Genomic DNA, 15,059 nt, shown 5'->3' on the forward strand with positions numbered 1-15,059 from the left:
ACTAGAATGAAAAAGAAACGAGGCAAAAGAATTAATTCCTACTAGAGTTATGTTTCTCTTTAATTAAACTCAGGGAAAGAGAAACCTGTTGGTGCAGAAATGTGAACAGTGGAAAAGGAAACTGGAATATTTTAACTTGAATTATATAAGCGACAGGAAATAGATTAATAAATGCCACTCATAACACGTGTTAATTTTTTTCTTTAAGGGGAAACTCACAAAAGGGAAGAGTTATTAATACAAAAATACAGGGAGGAGAATGAAACAAGCTTGAGTATTTAATAAAACTTGAATCATTCAAGGAGGAAGCAAATTTATGAACACCACAAGCCATCCCAACACTAATACTTCTCTACAATATTAAACTCACGAAAAGGAAAACATATATATGGAAAAATACAAGAAATAACATAAAAAAAGTGAACATATTTTTACTTGTATTACAAACCTGCTTAAAAAAAAACAAATGGATAGAAAAAATAAATAAATAACACACAACTTCAACTAACAAGAGAGGAAATACATCCATACAAAAATGAGAGGAATGGTAGAAAATACACCCAAAAAATCTTCGCAGTATAATAAAAAATATGCAAGAGGAAAAAAATGGAATAAAAACACGTGGAGGAACTGAAATCTTTAAACGTAATACACCGTAAACAATGGTTGGCGTGTACGACTTGGCGAATCGTTCTACACATGCTATTTTACCCAGCACACAGCCCAATTACCGTACATGTGCCCTAATTACCACGCGCCTGCAATCCCAGCCTGAATCCGTTAATGCCAGCTTCTCGTCGCCCTCCCTCCCTCTCACTACCCCGCCTTCAACACTCCCAGTTTTCCACAGGTTCAGTCGCAGCGGTGGTTGGGAAAATGAGTAAAATAATAATGATAGAATAATACATTTCATCTCCTCCACATTTTCTATACGTAGTTATTATAAATTATTTCTTTATATTATTCGGAATGAAGTAAAAAGACTGTGGAGCTTACAAGAAGGATTAAATGTTAGATTATTTGCTTGCCTTGGCCTCTCCTTGACCTAATTGCTGGTTTTTATGCAAGAGGGAAAGCTTATCAAGGGCAATAAAAAAGTAAAAAATGAGCCACTTGATCGCCAGTTCCCTAAAAGATTAATAGAGTTAGCCAAAAGTCTGGGATAAATATCATGAACACGATCCAAAACCGTCATAGTTGATATCCCTTGACCTTAAATTCTCCATCAACAAATGCAAAAATCATTAAAGTCAGACTTAAACAGATCATTGTGTTAGTCAGGAACATATCCAGTAAACCAATAAGAAGGGAAGGAAAGCAAGGAAACGAATACACACTGAATTAACATCCATGTCTGTCTTTACGATTCCGGTGAGAGGCAAAGGAGTCTCGCAATCAAGAGTGAGGAAGGTTGGCGGAAGCGGCTTTGTCGTGAAATGCGATGATAAAGACCAGAGGCGATGAGGCATGTCATTTATAGTGGTGGGAATGCATGGCTTCTTAGAATTTTCCTGTCTTTATGCTCTTATGTCCTTGAATTAACTCTTTTATTGTGTTTTTGTTCTTGTGCATTATGATTTGGTTATGTTTTGTAATGTTAACGAAAGGGGATTCCTGTCTTTATGTTCTTATGTCCTTTAATTAATAATTTTACTGTGTTTTTGTTATTGTAGGTGTTGATTGGTTATGTCTTGTTACCTGAACGAAAGGAGACTCCTCAAAAGGGACGATAGAGCATTTGATCCTATTCCACCAACGCAGTAATTTGCAATATGATTTTGAGATAGCTTTGTTACGTGATATCCATGAAAAAATAAGTTATTTTCACAGTCTATACAGATTACATTACTCCATTTAAACAGAGAGTTACCCAGACATCTCTTACCACTCCTACGCACTGCCAGGGAAAAGAACAGCAACCTTCACCTCATCACATGATAGATAAATATGCTCGTGTGACAGTCCATACAGATTAAATTACTCCATTTATACAGCAAGTCACCCAAACATCTCTCTCATGCACTGCCAGGAGAAAGAACAGCAACCTTCATCTCGTCACATGATAAATAAATACGCTCGATTACGAGTTCATATAGATTATATTACTCCATTTACATAAAAGGTCACCCAAACAACTCTCACCACTTTTCTACACTGCCAGGGAAAAGAACAGCAACCTTCACCTCGCCTGAATTACACATCCGGCACTCAGATCACGGGTCGGCCAAGGTGAGACCAATGATCCAGCAATCAGTCCCTCATAGAAGCTACATAATGCCTGAGTGATGTGACTTGAGCCTCGTGCGGTGCGGGAAATGACTAACGATGGAATATCAGCGTCGAGACGATAAAAGCATGGCCTGGGTTACCTTTATGGTATTCAGAGGTCCTTGGGAAATATGATAAAGGTCACCACAGCCACCACCGCCTTTGATGTTATTGGTAAACACACCAGTGGCTTTTACATTTTCACGCATCAGTTCTTGGAGTAGATGTGTGAAGTTTTCCAGGGTAATTTTCAGTGTTTGGTCAAGCAGAACGAGGCAGATCACGCAATTCTATTTTATTTCTCATACTTCCTGTGAGTTTGATATATAAAAAAAAAAACCTTACTTACTCGATAGTTGTAGAAAGCTGTTAGTTTGGAAGTGGCGGTGATGGCGATGCTGCAGAAGAGGAAAAGGAGGAGGAAGAGAAAGAGGAGGAGGAGGGGAAAAGCTATAAAAAGACCCAATAAAAGCATGAGAAAGGGGTAAGAGAAGGACTTTGAGTGATTAGAAAGAAAAGGACGACGAGGAAAACTAGCAACAACTACAACAACAATGGCGGATGGTATTTGCTTATTAATTTCCGCTTTCATAAATTAAAACAATCTTCCTTATGTTACGTATTTATCGCATTTCTCTTCAAAAAAACATTAATAAAATAGAAGCAAGCCTTAATTTTCTGAGTTGTTACGTGTTCACCTTCGGAGGTTTATAAGAAGTACATCCACGTGACTTTGTGGATCACTTTTCAGGACATGAGCAATCTAATTATCACTCGCATCATAATTTCCAGGCACAACACTCACCTTCTGTTTTACCCCAAAAGAAGACCGAAGCATAGCAGGTTTGATCTCCCTCATATGAATAATGGCAATATATTTCGTCAGTGAGAAGCACAATCCTGATTCCTGCCTTTGGGTTCTCCCTTGGGCGCTGCGTTCCCAAGTGAAGGACTCGGGATTTTTACATTCAGTCACGCCGAAGGGGATGAATGCATGCAAATGATAAAAATCCACGCCTCTGCCTCGCTGTCGGCCGGGGAGACACTAAAGCCCGCAGGCAAGTCACTCTGAATTTTGAAGGCGACACCGTACACTTTCCAACACGTCAATATTTCTGGAGTAAGTCAAAACACTTATTTTCAGAAGTCTTTATTCTCTTACTAGGAAAATTTCCAAGTCCACAGAGATAATAGGTCGTGTTTTTTATGGATGTCCGGACAATTGATGATGTATATTCCTTGAAAACTCCCTCGAAAATTGTAAAAACTTCCAGCGTGCATGATATGAATATGACTGAATTTGTAAGACCTGGAAACGAATATGATTCCAGCTGACTGACTCAAGTATTTCAGTGACGAATCGTACGAGAATCCACATTTCTTAGAATCACACCAGTTCCACCACCTAATATTTACCTTTACCTTCAAATCCACACTTCCAGCCGCCTATTGCAGCACTAAGACTCATGCGGCCCCTTCTCAACGACTTCCTTAAGCAAACAGTAGATATGACATGATCGAGACAGGAGGGTTCATCAGGCACTCCAATAACCAGGGACATTTACGACCAACTTCTCTCTCTAGGCCTCGAATACGCAGACAAACACTTCACCCTCCGCCAAAACACTTCTACCGGATGAGGACACAAAAAATAATATAAGGAAGAGGAAGCTGGAATAAAATATCACATACTTCCACCCATAAAGCGAACTGAGAGACTTCCACTGTGCTCCTGGAAGCTTAACAATACCCTCCCGACTCCCACCTCTCGCCTCCACCCCACCATTCTGCCGTCTCGTCCCTCGTCTAAATTTTACACAACGATCGCTGCACCCAACGAGCTTCTAGGTACATCTCTCGTCTCTCGTTTCGACGTACGCCACTTCCATCCACTTCCAGCCTTCGCACTTCCACTTCTTCCCTCACTGTTCAATCTTTTTTTTCCTCCTCGTGTCTCCCTACATTTCCCGCCATTTTCCCCTTGTCTGTGCTCGCTTTCAAATTTCACCGCTGACCTTTGTTCTCTTCTGTGCAATCTTTCTCTAGTTTCATCCCTGCCTGTAACACCGCGCCACTTTTCCCTCGACTCAGCACTTTCTGATAGCATTCCACAAGGCTCCCTCTACATCATCTCTTTAACAATACACCACTTTCCTCCTGCCTTTTCCTCTCATCCTTCCCTGTGCATACACCTGTGGACTGCATCAATATCTTCTCTTATACTCCTCTTTTATACTGTCCGACCAGCTAATCTTATCTTTATCCTCTTTACATGCACTTCTCCTGCTCGACAACTCTTTTCTGTTCGTTCCTCTTCCCCTTGTCCCTATAACAGAATAGTAGACAGTGACTATCCTATGCTTGAGTGCTGTCCTGTGGTTATCCAGCCTGGGTGGAGTGAGAGGGAAATAAAAATGTAACTTTTATGGAGCGAAGGTTACACAGCTTCCCAAATAGAAACATGTGTCCATTTTATAGTGAACAGCAAGGATACGTCCCGCTAACCTTTATTTCCTTTAGAGTATTGTTTAGAGTATTGTTTATTCTCTCTCTCTCTCTCTCTCTCTCTCTCTCTCTATGACGGTGACTTCCTTCATAGCCTCACTTTCTTCCAGGGAGCGTCGTGTTGCAGCATAAATAGCGCATCAGCATAAATTTCGCAGGTGAACGGCAGGAGAAGCTTGGCAAGTGGGAGGGACTGAACGACGGGCGGCACTTGGGTTGCTGATGGCCCATTCTCTTCTCGAAATCGTCTCCGGTCCCCACGCCACCCCAAGACTGTCCTCCGATGACATGAAACTGCCTATGGTAAGGACGAGCTGCTACTTATTTCCTATGGTTAATTGTGGCAGGGTAGTTAATGTCTATGAGGTGTTATCAAGGAGAATTTTAGATTATAATGTAAAGTTGTTAGCTACTTTTTCGTGTTAAATCATGGTACAGGAGAGTAGATATTGTGCTATTTATCGTCGACTGACTATAGTACGGAGGAACTGCTACGTGACGGGGTATTTCAATCTATGAGGTGTTACCAAGGAGACTTTTAAATTGTAATGTAAAGTTGTTAGCTAGTTTTAGAGTTAAATCTTGGTACAGGAGAGTAGATTTTAGCATTTTTATTCTTACAGTGATAACTCAAAGACTGCAATGAAATAGTTATATAACGAATAGATTTAAACGTTATTCAGTCTAACCGTACAAGAATTTAGTCACTACAATTTAGATTAGATCGTGAGAGACAAAAGACTTTACAATAATGTTGGGTCGTTTATTTACTCTTTGTGCTTGACTAAAGACTCTGCACCATGACTACGTACTTTATGTAGCTGCAATAAATGTCTCTGGCTGGACTCGTGTTTCCATTCTCGCCTAGTGTCTCGCAGACCCGTGACTCTTGCTAGTAACCTCAGGCAGCATAATGAGGCGAGAGGTGGGCCGCTGCTGCCTCGTTACATATTAGTTTGAATAGAGAGCCTTGCGGTTGTTAGTATTCTGGCTGGTGGGTTGCTAGAATGGCTTCGATTAATGGTGTCAAAAATGTAATAATCATTATAAGAACATTAACTCTTTCAGTACTAGGCCACGTTTCCATATTCATTCTGCTTCCTATTTGATGATTTTTACAGCTTCAGAAACTTATGTGGGGATTAAAATAGTGAAAACTCTGGCCATTAGTCTTCTGACCGCCATAGATCCTTATTGATGTCAATAAAATCGTCTAATAACACTTAAAACCCATGGTAAAAATACGTCCAAGCACTGAAGAGGTTAAAACTAATGAGAAAATAATAATGGTGGTGGTGGTGGTGGTGGTGGTGGTGGTGGTGGTGGTGGCGGTGGTTGTAGTGAAGGAGCAGGGAAGCAGCGATACTCATTAAATTATTCACGCCTGCTTGAATAAGTCTGGTGTGGGACCACGATCCACTTATTCTCACTCATTGCCAATCACCTTCGCCCAGCGCGCAACCAACATTTCACTTTTCACCTTTTCTGGCGTCCTCTCCTCGACACCTGAGCGCGAAGTACATTCAGTACCGGAATAAGTGCTGCCTTGGAGGGTATTTATATCTTAAGCGAAGAAAAAAAAACTGCAAGGGGGAGTGATGGAGAGGCAGTTTTCAATCCAATAGTGAGGAAAATAATCTACCAAAAAGTCAAGGCAGCAGCTAAATTATCACCACCACCACCACCACCACCACCATCACCACCACAACCCCAACCACAACCACCACCACCACCACCACCACGAGCAAACATCTCCCTCACGTATATTTCTTCCTAAACTTACATCGTTATAAACTTAACCCCTTCAGTACCATGACGCGTTTCCATATACATTCTGCTTAATATTTGGTGATTTTATACAGCTTGATAAACTTATGTGGGGGATTAAAATAGTAAACACTGTGGCCATTAATTTTCTGACCTCCATAGACACTTGCTAATATCAATAATCGTACACAAATCTCAAGATACAAATGCGTCCCAGTACTGAAGGGGTTAACGATGAGATGCTCCGAAGAACGAACACTTAAAACGCACGAGACTTTCTTTTCTCTCCTTCCTTCGTTTCTTCTCGTTTGCCTGGCTTTATTCATGTCCGTTTGTCTGCCTGACTGCCTGTCTTTCTGCCTGCCTCTCTGAATGGCGGGTCTCTCTCTCGTATTATCAGCGTCGCCTGGCCTGGCACACCACAAGGACGGGTTATCATCGCACAATGATTGGATGCGTTTTTCATCTAAAAGCTCTTGGAATTGCTGAAAGAGTCTGAATGTACGCGCACGCTACAAAGAGGAAAAAGGAGGAGGAGGAGGAGGAGGAGGAGGAGGAGGAGGAGGAGGAGGAGGAGGAGGAGGAGGAGGAGGAGGAGGAGGAGGAGGAGGAGGAGGAGGAGAAGGAGAAGGAGAAGGAGAAGGAGAAGGAGAAGGAGAGAGAAGGAGAAGAAGAAGGAGAAGGAGAAGAAGGAGGAGAAGGAGGAGGGGGGAAAGGGATACAGTGTTGATAGTGACAATAACAATGGTAAGGGAAACGTGATTCACCACACAAACTCATACACAAACATGATCACACACACACACACACACACACACACACACACACACACACACACACACACACACACACACACACACACACACACACACAGAGAATCATCGCAAATAAATAGCTAAAAACACAAAGCATTCAAATGAGAGAGAGAGAGAGAGAGAGAGAGAGAGAGAGAGAGAGAGAGAGAGAGAGAGAGAGAGAGAGAGAGAGAGAGAGAGTCGATTTCATCCCAGCATACTGAACTTTCGAGCGTAAATCATTTTAATTTTAGCGAAACAAGCGTAATATGTGTAGCAGCCACAGCAGCGGTTATAAGACTGTCAGGAGGGCTTTATGCGTTGACACACGACCTACTTTATTTTCACGTCACACTGTTAAAAGAAGTGTGTGAAACTACTCCTATTTATTTTTTCCATTAGGCTTCAACCATTAAGAATCTTGCACACTGTCACGGTTTTAAGAGTTCACCCATATGTGAATGTCGCCTGAGCTAAAATCATAATGAGCATTACATTATATTAACTTAAGTGTAGGAGAGAGAGAGAGAGAGAGAGAGAGAGAGAGAGAGAGAGAGAGAGAGAGAGAGAGAGAGAGAGAGAGAGAGAGAGAGAGAGAGAGAGAGAGAGATACCTTTTATTCATCTAATTGCACAGTCAAACGTAAAGTGAGGGACAGTAAGTGATTGACAAAGCAGTAAGTAAAATCAGTCCTTAATACTCTCAAGTCTTTCCCAACGTACCCTAAGAGCATTAGGAGAGCGTGTGTTGGGGAACGTTCACTGGAGCAAGATTACACGTACCCATGACCTCCATTGCAACTTCATTTTTCTAGTCTACGAGTGCATGATACTTTTTTGCTCCTATTCATTTCGGTGGTCGTCCCTCATCAAAGAAAACAGTGAACTGATGGGTTTCTCAAATACAGTTCGACCTTTGCCTCGAGTGATAAAAAGTAATTATTTTTTTTCTCCACTAAAAGGTTGCAGGTCGACCTTTCAACACAATATCTCGTTCAGTATTATGCAAAGGATGAATAGTTAATGCCAGCCAGTAAGGATTAGCTGAAATGTTATTGTGGGAGTCTTCCTCGTAGTATTCTCCATATGGTGTATCAATTCTCAAGTATCCTCAACTGCAACACAATCTTTAATAAATCGAGACCGTTAGTAATGTAAAGAAATACCTGACAGAATAATATAGTCAAGACAGTATCAGTTAGTGTGTAAAAAAAAAAAATCAAACCGCATAAATCCCTTCAGTATTGGGTCACATTTTTACCTTGAGATTGGTCCGCGATTAGACCATTTTATTGACATTAGGAAGAGTCTATGGAGGTCAGATGATTAATGGCCAGAGTCTACACTGTTTTAATCCCCACACATTAATTTCTCAATCTGTATAAAATCACCAAACAGTAACCAGAATGAATACGGAAACGCGTCATGGTACTGAAGGGGTTAAGAGAAAACAAAGAACAGAAGAATTAGAGCGTTGATAAGCGAGATCACACAGATTCTTGGACGAGGTATTCAGATATAGCAATAGATGATTAGAACAGACCAGATATGAAAGAAACACAGACATGGGAGGTGGATGTACTGTATGTAGATATGCTTTTACGTATGAGTCAACTGGTTTGTGGAAGCTTCTCTGATCTTTTTTTTTACTTTTTCTTACTCTCTTTTATGTAACAGACATATATATACAAGAAACAACTTGACACTAGATTGTTTATTTACTCAGCAATATTTACCTCCTTAGATTATTACAAGAACATAACCTTCCATTTGACAGTAAAGCCTTAACCTCTTGAGTACTGGGAAGCATTTTTGCTGTGAGTTTTAGATGTGATTAGACGATTTTATTGATATTAGGAAGTGTCTATGAAGGTCAGAAAATTAATGACCAGAGCCTTCACTATTTCAATCCCGACAAAAGTTTTTAAAGTTGTAGAAAATCACCACATAGTTACCAGAATGAATGTGGAAACATGACATGGTACTAAAGGGATTAATTTCACTCCATGACTTTCTTTTCCTCTTTCGCAGAGAATAATGAAGCAAAGCAAGAATAACATGAAACATTATTCACTGCGATGTGGAGACTACTTCACCACGAAAGCAAGGAAGTGTCAAGGAACCAGGACACAAACACAGGTAGGGAGGTAGAGAGCAATAATCCAACACGTATTCAATGGAAGTGTATTATTCAGTTTTTGCTATAATATCGATACAGCCAGGACGTTACACAACAGCACGTTCATGTAACTTTGTGGATCAATGTAGCTGAGGTTCGTGTGGAGAGGTATACCAAGACGCCCTTCAGCTTCTATTCTTACATTCGCCCACTAGAGGAGTATCCATAAAGAACCACTTCAGGTCACGGGAAGGAAAGCTCAAAGCAAACTTATCGAAATCTTTTGAAGGAATCGAAACTGGAAATTCATCTGAAAAATAATGTTCCTTTGAAACACACACACACACACACACACACACACACACACACACACACACACACACACACACACACACACACACACACAAACACAGCATTAAGTGCAATATGATGTTCTAAGCATGACAGTTTGTTACCTCCCCGCAGCTGTCCACGGTTATACGTCACAGAATGAAGGATGTTAGGCACGCAGTGGTAAAAAGTATTCTTAATTACGACCAACACATCCACTGAAAGAAAGACAAATAAAACAAAGACCACTACTACATTAATATCATAGTGAGTAAATTTAATAATGTCAAAAAGCATATTAAATCACAAGCCTTGAAGATTTAATTTGCCCAAATCCTGACTGGTGCCCTGAAGCGACAAGCAATAATGCGAACCTTGATTTCTCATGGGGGAAAGACTCAGCCAATGGATCACTTGCAAAACACAGGCTTTCGCTGACTCTATATTTAGTTGGCGAGTTCATTCCACAAGGGAGAAAAATGTTTACCAGCAACTTGTAATACCAGTCTTGTTGTTCTTTGGACGGTACGCCTCCACAATAACATCAGGATTCATAAAACCACAAGTTTGTAAGTAAGTAAGATATATGCCTGTGTTCTGAAACCCTTTGCTCTCTCACCATCACAGCTTTCCAAAGGCTCCAGTTGAAGATACTCTATTCATAAGAATGCTTTTATGGTTCTGGTGATAGATTGGTAAAAATTCTGGTTTATTAACCCTTTCAGTACTGGGACACATTTTCACTTTTTTGTGTACGATTAGACCATTTTATTAACATTAGCAAGGATCTATGGAGGTCAGAAGATTAATGACCACAGTCTTCACTATTTAAATCTCCACATAAGTTTCTAAAGCTGTATAAAATCACCAAATAGTAAGCAGAAGGAATATGGAAACGCGTCTTACTACTGAAGAGGTTAAAAGGAGAAACAGTCTTAAAACCCAACTAGTTGTTTCTGTAGCCATAGAAAATTGTCGCAATGAGAGGGGAAGGCGTTTCTGAATATGGGTGATGGTAGTGTGGTGAACGATGCGGTGGTGTGGCTGAGAGAGGCGTGACAGGTGCTAACACAACGCCTCTGGAATCCCGGAAGACAAAAAAGATCCACATCAACAATAAATAATTCAACACATCCAGTTACACATAGCACGGTAATATTGAGCGATAGTTGTGTCTAAGAATGTCGTCCTCTAGGCTAAAACATATAGAACTTACGTGCTTCCAGCTATTACGTTTTCACCATTCATGAGGCGGGAGGAAGCGGGAATACTTACCAGGAAGCGGCGAACAAGAGAGCTCTGATTACCGAGGAGGAGAAAAGGAGTTAGCGTTAGAGGTTGCCGCTTGCTGTCTTCCGTTTCACCCACATCCACTGCTCGGGAATTTTGAAGTTAGGGAATTATCTTTCCATTCATTACTGAAACACATTTTTATCTTGAGATTTGTGTACGATTAGATAGATAATTTTTATTGACGTTAGCAAGTGTCTATGGAGGTGAGAATATTAATGGCCACAGTATTCACTATTTTAATCACCCACATAAGTTTCTGAAGCTGTATAAAATCACCAAACAGTAAACAGAATAAATATGAAAACGCGTCATGGTACTGAAGTGATTAATTAAGTGGTGGAGTGTGTTAGATGGGAGGCACGTTGATCCAGTCACGCTTTTGACGTGCAAAATACTGTTCCATTCTCGGGAAGCATACTGTACTAAATCCTTTATAGAGAAGCTTAATGAAGATTATGTACAGTTTTATAAGGTAGCGTGGTATTCATCGGCTAAAATCCAGATATTTCATACTCAAGTCCGACAATGTAGGATTAGACATTTTTTATCTAATTAATGAGAACCCACAACCAGCACATTATCCGGCTTACTCTACGTCTACTTGTTTTGATTTCCTCCTTTCAGACCAGGCAAGGCAGCAGCAAAACACACTCTTTCTGAGACTCCATGTGTTTTTTTTAACGCAATTTCAGGACACTTCTCTCTCAGGGATTCCGGTAAAAACCTCAGCTAACTTCTCAGACATTTTGAAACATTTTACCTTCCAGACCGACAAGTTATGCGCTTTATTCATTCCGTATCCTCGTTTCCACATTCACCTTTGCTGGATTACTATGGGTACGTTGTAATTTTTTTTTTTATGGAGGAGGGAAGCTGGCCAAGGGCAAAAACAAATCAAAAGAAAACCCCCACTTGACTGTCAATTACCTAAAAGATCAAGAGTCTGGGATAAATGTCTTGTGTACAGCCACTCTTTCTCTATCAGACTAATTAACTTCAGTGTCTCAATGCGATTTACTTTATCAACTTTAACATGAATGATCTCAAACTATCTGGTCATCCTATTACCTCTTACACTAATGAATCTATCCAGCATTTCTCAGTGTCAGTCAAAGGCGACTCTTTCAGCAGGCTCTACAGATGTCTTGAAAGAGCGCCGTAGAGCGTTTAATTAAATTCTTATCTTTCTTATCATTCGTGAGTGTGTCTGAGATAAAAGCGTTAGTGGTGTTCATCTCCTTTCACATTTACCCATTTGTCAGACACTTCTAATAACATCTCAGCTCTTCTCTACGATAAATAATACGAAGATACTGAGAAGAAACACTAGAAAAAGAAGAGTAGAAATTTTATATGTATACTTAAAAATGAGCAGGATATGAGTACCACTATCTTGCTTATGAATCAGTACTCTTTAAACCTGATGGGGATGTCCTTTTCTTTGTCCTTCTCTTACTTTACTTTACAAAACAGATCCTGCACAGACAAATCTCCCCCTTCTATAAAAATAACACAGACTTTCAACCCGACACACAACAAAAATCGTTTCATACACAACCTTCCTAACACAGAACATTTACAGCCATGACGTCCAGCACAAGAAAAAAGAATCACTATGACACACTCCTGCCAACGTATCAAAACTCCTGAGCCGCTGTGACCGGCGCCTCTCACCCAGCCAGCGTCACGCCCAGCAGACAGCCATCACTCACAAACGTGGCGATGGCTCGACGTGAGACTGTCAACAACAAGGCTAAGTTACATGTAGCACAAGTCAGGTCCAAGTTGTCACTTTGATATCTTTCAACAGAGCATGATTAAATGTTATCATACAAGGAACGCGCTGCGGAAAGTATTAATAAAGGTTTTGATTCGCTAATATTAACAGATTTTTATTCTTTTTTCCTTCTTTTATTCTTTTCTAAGGAGAGGCATGACATTAACTCCTTCAATACCGGGACACATTTTTACCATGAGTTTTGGTTATGATTAGATAGTTTTATTGACATTAGGAAGGGTCTATGAAGGTCACAAGATTAATGGCCACAATCTTCACCATTTCAATTGCCTACATGAGTTTCTGAGGCTGTAAATCACCAAATAGTAAGCAGAATGAATATGGAAACGCGTCATGGTACTTCAGAGGTTAATAAAGGTTTATGTTTACTTATCAACACATATTTTTGTTCTTTTTTTCCTTCTTTTATTCTTTCTGAGGAGCGGCATGACAGCAAATGACACGCCAGAAAGATTTGTTTCACGCAACTCTGCAAAAGTTTACTCGCATTATTTATCTTTTTTTTATGGATGTGAGCATACTAACACTAATGCAGTCGCCTCATTATCATACACTACACCGGCGTTTCATTTCGTATAGTTCACAAAAAGATAAATAAAAACATATTTCGCTGCCAGAGTTGTATCTTATATTGTGACTTCCATACATCATCGTTTTCTGTTCCTCTCAAAAGACACAGAATTTGTATCAAGACCACCAAATTATTGCCTCTGGGATTATAGTCTTCTCTCACGTTACTATAGGAAGACAAACGATTTATTACGATAGGAAGACACACAATTTTCTTTGCTATAGGAAGACAAACAATTTTTTTCTTTAGGAACACAAATGATTTTTCTTACTTTACGAAGACAATTTTTTTTTCACTATAGGAAGAATTTTTTTTTGCTATAGGAAGACACACGATATATTTTTGCTATAGGAAGACAAACATTTTTTTTCCTACAGGAAGACAATTTTTTTTTTCACTAAAGGAAGACAAACGATTTCTTTGCTATAGGAAGACAAACGATTTTCTTTTTACTATAGGAAGACAAACGATTTTTATTATAGGAAGTCAAACGATTTTTTTACTGTAGGAAGTCAAACGATTTACCTTTTTACTATAGAAAGCCAAACGAACGAACTTTCATGTTTCTAGAGGAAGCCAAACCACTAAAAAAGGTAACAATTAAATGCATCTCCACCAACCAAAACACTAACCCTGCAGGAACACACACGACACACCACCACATATCCACACAACCAACAATACGACACAAAGAGAAAAAATAACAACAACACAACCAACATACGCAAAAGTTTCGTGCAATAACAGCAAACACCTCTCATCTTCAGGAAAGTTACCTTGAAAAAAATATCTAAACAAAATCACCCAAAGCACTTTACGACACTACACTGCTAACTCGAAAACACGTATTAAGTTTTTATGTAACCCAAGAAGAGACGAGGAAGGAGGAAGATGAGTCAGGACGAGGAGAGGAAAAGGTGGATGACCTATAGAGAGAGAGAGAGAGAGAGAGGAGAGGAGAGGAGAGGAGAGGAGAGGAGAGGAGAGGAGAGGAGAGGAGAGGAGAGGAGGAGGAGGAGGAGGAGGAGGAGGAGGAGGAGAAGAAAAAGAAGAAAAGGAGAAAGAGGATGAAGAACAAAAACAACAGCAACGACAACAAAGAAGAAAAAGAAGAGAAGAGAGAGAGAGAGAGAGAGAGAGAGAGAGAGAGAGAGAGAGAGAGAGAGAGAGAGAGAGAGAGAGAGAGAGAGAGAGAGAGAGAGAGAGAGAGAGAGAGAGAGAGTTAACCTGAGAAAGGAAGGAGCACCAGGAGAAAGGCTCAAACTTCCTACTGTGAAAAGTTTGCTTAGAGTTGTGCAGCAAAGGCGTAGGCGAGGCTGTACATTCTCTCTCCACACTCTCCTTTGGGCGCGAGATATGGTTTCCCTCCACCATTTTTCAAGCAGCCCCGTGAAATACGCAACAAGAAAAGGTGAATAAGAGGAGCACGCGAGAAAAATGACAAGAATGTGATGGAAAAGTTAACTTGAAGAATCACGAAGAAGAGGAACACGAGGAGAAAAAGAAAAAATGAGAAGAAAAACGTGGAGAACAAGAGCAAAGGATGGCATGAATGATAAGAGACGAAGAAAAAGAGGAAGGAGAAAGAAGAAGAGGAGGAGGAGGAGGAGGAGGA

Source organism: Portunus trituberculatus, chromosome 15 (genome assembly GCF_017591435.1).
Source record: "Portunus trituberculatus isolate SZX2019 chromosome 15, ASM1759143v1, whole genome shotgun sequence".
Taxonomy (NCBI): Eukaryota; Metazoa; Arthropoda; class Malacostraca; order Decapoda; family Portunidae; genus Portunus; species Portunus trituberculatus.